The sequence below is a fragment of the Antrostomus carolinensis genome, unplaced genomic scaffold, assembly GCF_000700745.2.
Source record: "Antrostomus carolinensis isolate BGI_N321 unplaced genomic scaffold, ASM70074v2 scaffold9851, whole genome shotgun sequence".
NCBI classification, from domain to species: Eukaryota; Metazoa; Chordata; class Aves; order Caprimulgiformes; family Caprimulgidae; genus Antrostomus; species Antrostomus carolinensis.
In genome coordinates, this window is record NW_010294867.1 from 1 (window position 1) to 6,631 (window position 6,631).

Consider the following 6,631-nt stretch of genomic DNA (forward strand, 5'->3'; position numbering starts at 1 on the left):
GTTGGGTTTCGCCAGAAAACGGAAAAGGGATGCGGAGCCCTTCGGCTCAAGGTCGCCGGCTTGATGCCAGGTGGCCCTGGACAAAAGTCCTCGGGGGTTCCAATCGCCCACCTTGGCCCTGACGCGAGAGAAAAAAATCCTCACTGGGTGTTTGGTTAGAAATCCTGCAGGATTGAGCACGCCCATCCCGCCTCTGCCAGGAAAACTGCTCTGCCTTCACCGGGCAGCAAGTTCCGTTAGGTCAGAGCTGGAGCAGGCGGCTCGGAGCGTCGCTTTATCTGCCTTTGGTGTACAAAGGGCTCTGCTCTGGCCTGGCACCAGGTATCCTGCTGCCTGCGCTGGGGGAAACGCTCCTGGAGATACGGACGGGACAGCTCTCGTTAACGTCAGTCCTGATACGAGCAGTGCCCGTCAGTCTCTCCAGGGATGATGTCTCTGGCTAAAGCTTGGAAGAGTTCTTTTCTCCTTTGGGTTGTGTGTGCGCAGGGCTCACGTGTTTGAAGAGTAAATGCTTTCCTGCTGTTCAGAAGGAATCGTTACTTTAAAAAAAAAATTGAAAGTGTGTTTTGTTGTCGTGTTTTGCCAGTTTTTTTGTGTTAGATTATGAAGTGTGAAGAACGCTTCTAGTTTAGAAAGATACCAGTAGTTTTGTGCTGGAGGTTGCTGCTTCCAGGCTGTGACCTGAACTCCTGCGCTTTCCCTTTTTAAAATCATTATTTTGTTTTGAGTTTTATTTCTTAGGCTGTAATCTTCCACTTTGGAAATTTGGTTTTTTATTACATAAAAACTTTTTTTCCCCCCCTCCTCCCCTTCTTCCTTCTGTTTTCTGTGCTTCCTTCCCATCCTCCAGCACTTTTTTTCTTTTTTAAACTATTTTCTCTCTATAGTTTCTGAATTCTTTGGGTCTCAGTTCCATTTTCCTTTCAGAAGCCCTCGCTGAGCTTTATCTTGTAGTTCAGAGTCAAGTAGTCTTTTGATTGTTGCACTCAAGCTGTTCAACAGAGCAGATGAACTGACTTCTAAAGCACATGCCAAACCACCCCAAATTCTTGTTTAATGAGCTGGTTCAGGTGTTGCCTGAGAAAAGTAGTAAACTAAAATATATTAATTTTTCTTCCCTCTTTGGTTCTTCATTCCTCAGCACTTTTTGTAAGGTGCATTTTCACTGACTACTTTATCTTTGGGCTTCAGCTCACTTTCCTGGAGCGCCTGTTCCCATCGGTGGCTCGCTGCCATGGTGCCGTGTCGTGGCTCTCCCGATGAGCCCAGGGGTGTCAGTGGGGGATACCCGCCAGCCGTGCAGGTGCCATGTGGGGAAAGCTTGCTGGGATTGTCCTCATCCTTCTGATTTTTGTGGTGGATTGACCACAGGAGGCTCTTACGGTGAGAGTTTGGTGATATTGGAAGATTGATTTCAGACAAGCAAGTCAGAAGTCCTCAGGGTCTTGTCTGAAGTCTGCCCTTCCTGTACAGCTGCTTCTTGAACACGTAGAGATCATAAAAATTATTAAAAAAAAAACTATTTATGAGGGCAAATTCAAAGCTTTCAACTTGTAAACAGATGTCTTGTTAGTTATCCCCACTGGAGTGCTTCTTTTACTGGCATTGGATACAGATATGGAAAAATCAACTCTGATCTGAGGCCAGCTTAAAAATGGCAGTGTTCTGTTGGTGTTAATAGCTAAGGCTTCACTTTGTTGGCCTAGATGGTGGGATTTTGGAGCAGGATCTGTGAAGACAAGAAATCCTCTGCCTGGCTCAGTCAGGTCTGTGACACTTCTTGCTCATTACTGAGACTTACATGATCTTGACCTCTGTTTTGCTCTGAGAAAGAATCTCTGAGACTAATTAACTTTGTCATCTCGTAGTATCACAGAAGAATTTAGGTTGGACTGAAGCTCTGGGTGCTTTGTGGCCTGATCTGCTTCTCAGAGCAGGGCCAGACTGAATCTCCAAGGATGGATGTTGGCCATCGGTCGTTCTCTGGTGATCTCACTTGCTTCTGAAGAAACCTTGTCAGTTTTACCTATTTTTTAGTTTGTTCTTGTTTAGGCAAGAGCTGTGTGTGTGTTTTATCGCTGTGTATGCTCAAAAGGCGCCTTGGACAGGGTTGCTACATGATAGTTTAAAAAAAAAAACCCACCAAAACCCCAAAAAAATAGTTCTGGTTTGGTGTACTCCAAACTAAACTGCCAGGTGAAACCTTTTCTGGCTCCCTCCGTCTCTCCCTAGTGAAACATGCCTGGGCTGATCCCTTATGAAATGGATATTATGGAGCCACAGGGCTTTTCTTCTTCCCTGTGAATTTTTGATGCGTTAGGAGCATTCTTCACTGACTTGACTTTATTACTGCCAAGGCTTCTATCTTGATGACTGTTGTATTTCATATTTTGTCTTTGCTGCTTGTTTGTTGCTTCTCTAGGAAAGAGAATTGGAGGGAAAATAGAACCTGTTGACATAGATCTGATGCTCCTCTGTCTTCCTTGAACAACACTCTGAGCCATTTTATTTGTGCTCTTGTTGTACCTTGTCAGATTTGTTGGGGTTAGTAGAGGGCTGAGCCACTGCAGCTGGGAGGTGGGTGGGGTTTTTTAAATTTAATTTTATATTTTTTTTTTTCTTTCAGTCATTAACTTTCACAATCAAGTTAAGCTCAAGCACTTCACTGGCTTTGAGGAACTTTAATTAGTTAATTGGCTTCTTTTGATAGCCCCACCCTGAATTGTCTGCTATCCAAGACAGGCTTTTAATATTCCTTTGTGATCTTGGAGCTGTGCTATGGATATGATACTTAGTTCTGGCTTGATAGGAATAGGGTATGAAAATCACATCTCTTGTTTTGGGAATATTGGGTTATACTCCTTGCCTCCACAGAGCTGTGACTACTGCTAATATGATTCCTACCCAAATACTCATCCTCAGCAGTGGGAGAACGAAGACACTCTTTGGAGGAAGATGCCAAGAAATCCAGTCTGGCAGGGAAGGAAACATTCTGCAGATCCAGATCTGCAATTTCAGATTGCTTCTGTAAAAAAACTACGAGTGAGGCATGGCTTCATGCAAGATAAGATCTTTTTCAGCTCTTGAATTCAGGCTAAGAATGAGCTGAGGGTAATCCATCAAGCCTTAGAGTCGCTGTTGGTACGTCAGATGGTGCTGCTGAATATGGCATTGTCAGCTGTGAAGAATACATTGTGTCTCGGTTGGTAACTCAGAGTCTGGTCTGTGAGTCAGAACCGGGCTTTGTTATTTAGAGATTCTGTTCTTCTTTGCTCTAGAATGGATTCAATATTTAGTCTTCGCTGAGGAGTCACCTCCAAATGTCAGAAATTGGCTCTGTCATTAGGTAATTGCATTTTTTTTGGGGGGGAGCACTTAAGAAGAATGTACTTCTCACCTCTGCCTGTTGCTTACCACAGAATTTCTCAGGGTGTTGTTTTTGAAAAGAGAAGCAACTAGAGGCCAAATAAACCAGGCTGGTGCCAGAGGCTTGTGTTTTAATTTCTCATTTCCTAAGTGAATTTAGTAGCACATTGAGGAATTGTGTTACTGCTCCTCCCTCCACTCATCCCAGCAATGTGGAATGGACCAGAACCACAGAGTGCCCAAATCTTAAGTCACTTTTTGACCTGTTCAAGGAAACTGGAAATCTGAATATAGCACTATCACAGAACCCCAGAATGGCCTGGATTGGAAAAGCCCTTTGAGCTCATCGAGTCCAACCATGAACCCAACACTGACCAGTCCCCTATGACTAACCCATGTCCCTCAGCACTGTGTCTACACCACTCTTCAATCCCTCCAGGGATGGGGACTCCACCACTGCCCTGGGCAACCCCTTCCAATGGTATTTGTTATATGAGTGGGTGGAAATATCACATTTTCTGTATAATTACAGAAAATTGACTTGTAGTTCTTTGTCAGGCTGAGGCCACTTTCATGCTCTTCTGGCCAATACCTAGAAAATAATTAATGAACAAATAGTCTTCCTAAATCAGAGTATTTCCTGCATGGTCCCCTCTAATTGTCCAAGAGTTTTGCCCGAGTATGTGTGAGAAGCAGCAGCCTGGGGGCTTTTTAAAGAATTCTTTATGATGGATGATACCATGGCTGACCATCAGGCACAGGTGAGTGGCAGAAAGCCCAGTGTGTGTTGCGTGGTCTTTTCCACATTGGTGTAGTCACAGGAGATTGAGCAGGCAGCAGTCTTCACAGAATTCCCAGAGTGGTGGGGTTGGCAGGGACCTCAGGAGATCATCCAGTCCAACCCCCCTGCTAAAGCAGGGTCATCTCCAGCAGGGTGCACCCCAGGTTGCACAGGAAAGTGTCCAGGTGGGTGTGAACATCTCCAGAGATGGCGACTCCACACCCTCTCTGGGCAGCCTGTCCCAGGGCTCCGGCACCCAGCAGTTTTAATCTACTCCATTTGACGTTACCCTCTAAATACCAGCTTGTCCTCTACAGACCTCCTTGAAAAATAACACCAACCTGAGCCAGCTCCAGCTGCGACTCAGAATTGGACAATTGTCGAATTACAATGCGACCTGTCTCCAAATGACACCCAGCTCTCAACATCCTTATCCCAGGCAACGGAGGTTGTGTTTCAGTATCTCCCTGGATATGCTGAGGAACCCCAATTCCTTCTGTATCTGGTCCATTTGGCTCCTGAAGGAGGTTTCTCTGATATTCAGCTGGTTCTTCTATGGAAGAACTTTCAAAACTAAGTGTCACTAGTAGTTTTTTTTTGTCTGAACTCTGGATCAGCACGCTGGGCTGTTGTTTATTTTTTTGGAGAGAGTGATATGATCAGCAATGTGGCTTTTTTGCTCTCCCTTGCCCAAGTATCCACAGTCTGACAAGTGTTGGGCCTCCAGTGGTACAGCATAACTCTTTTGCTTTCCCTGAGACTCCTGTGATTTCTCTGTTGGTCAACTTGCAGGTGAGCCCTCAGAATTCACCCTCGTGACTTCAATTTTCTCATTTTCTCCTGCTGAGCATCTTCTTGGGGAATATCTCTTCCCACATGCCTGTATTACAGAGTCTTTCTCTTAAACGTTTGCTTTCTTCTCTGGATCCAGTTCCCGGGTATCTTCATTATGGCAACTCTGCGGTTGGATTTTTCAGCAAAACATGGTGGCAGATCTTGGTGATGCTCTGAAGAGTGTGACTGTTCATAGAATCAGCGAATCTCAGACTGGTTCGGGTGGGAAGGGACCTTCAAGCTCATCCAGTCCCAACCCCCCTGCCAGCAGCAGGGACACCTTCCACTAGACCAGGTTGCTCAAAGCCTCATCCAACCTGGCCGAGAACACTTCCAGGGAGGAGCAGCCACAGCTTCTCTGGCCAACCTGGGACACTGGCTCACCACCCTCACACCAAACAATTTCTTCCTCACATCTCAGCTCCAGCTCCCCTCTGCCACTTTCAAGCCATCACCCCTTGTTCTCTCACTCCCTGCCCTTGGCCAAAGTCCCTCCCCACCTTCCTGGAGCCCCTTCAGGTACTGGGAGGCCACTAGAAGGTCTCCCTGGAGCCTTCTCTTCTCCAGGCTCAACAGCCCCAACTCTCTCAGCCTGTCCTCACAGCAGAGCTGCTCCAGCCCTCACATCATCCTGGTGGCCTCCTCTGCACTGGCTCCAGTAGCTCCATGTCCTTGTGCTGTTGGTGGCCCCAGCACTGGAGGCAGCACTGCAGGTGGGGTGTGAGGAGAGCGGAGCAGAGGGGCAGAATCCCCTCCCTCCACCTGCTGCCCACACTGCTCTGGGTGCAGCCCAGGACACGGTTGGGTCGTTTCTCTTCAGATTTGGTCCATCAATATGAATTTCCAGATTCTGACAGTACTGATGATCGTGTGTTGCTGACTTCTCCCTCACTGCTGAAACTTCACCTGAATACCTGTAGAGAATTAGCAGCCTTCTAAAAAGTAGTGCCCAAACCCCTTGATGGTCTGCAAGAAGGCTGATGAAGTTCTGACCGCCTGGGGAATGTTTTTGTGATGTTGGCTGAGTGCAGGATCAGAGTGGCTCAGCTGTGCTCACTGCTGCTGAAACAGGAGATCTCACTCCTCTCCCCAGTTCCCTTGTGCTGGTTTGGGACTGTGCAGTTGACCGATTTACTTCAGAGTCCAGTAAAAACCAGTGTACTCCATTTTTGTGGTTTAGCTTTCTGTTGGTTTAGGGCTGCAGATCATCTCCCTGTACATTTAGGTTTGTGCCAGAGCTGGAGCAGTTGGTGGTTTTAGAGCCTGGGAGAAGTGGCACCTACCCCTCACCACAACGGCTTGCTGATGGATCTGCCCATTTGTGGGAGTTGTTATCACGTTAAATTAATCTGATTTTGCTTGGGCTGCTGCTCACAGTAAAGGCTCTTGTGCCAGATCCAATGGTGATGGATGTGAGAGGTGAGTTAGAGCAGCTTCCTCGCCAGCTACAACTCCTGGTGTTGGCATGAGTAAGGAACGTGAGATGGGCGTGACAGTGCTCTGGCTGAGAGCACTGTGATTCTTGTTGTTGCTTTTTTAAATCACACAGAACTGCCTGGATTGGAAAAGCCCTTTGAGCTCATCGAGTCCGACCATGAACCCAACACTGACCAGTCCCCTATGACTAACCCATGTCCCTCAGCACTATGC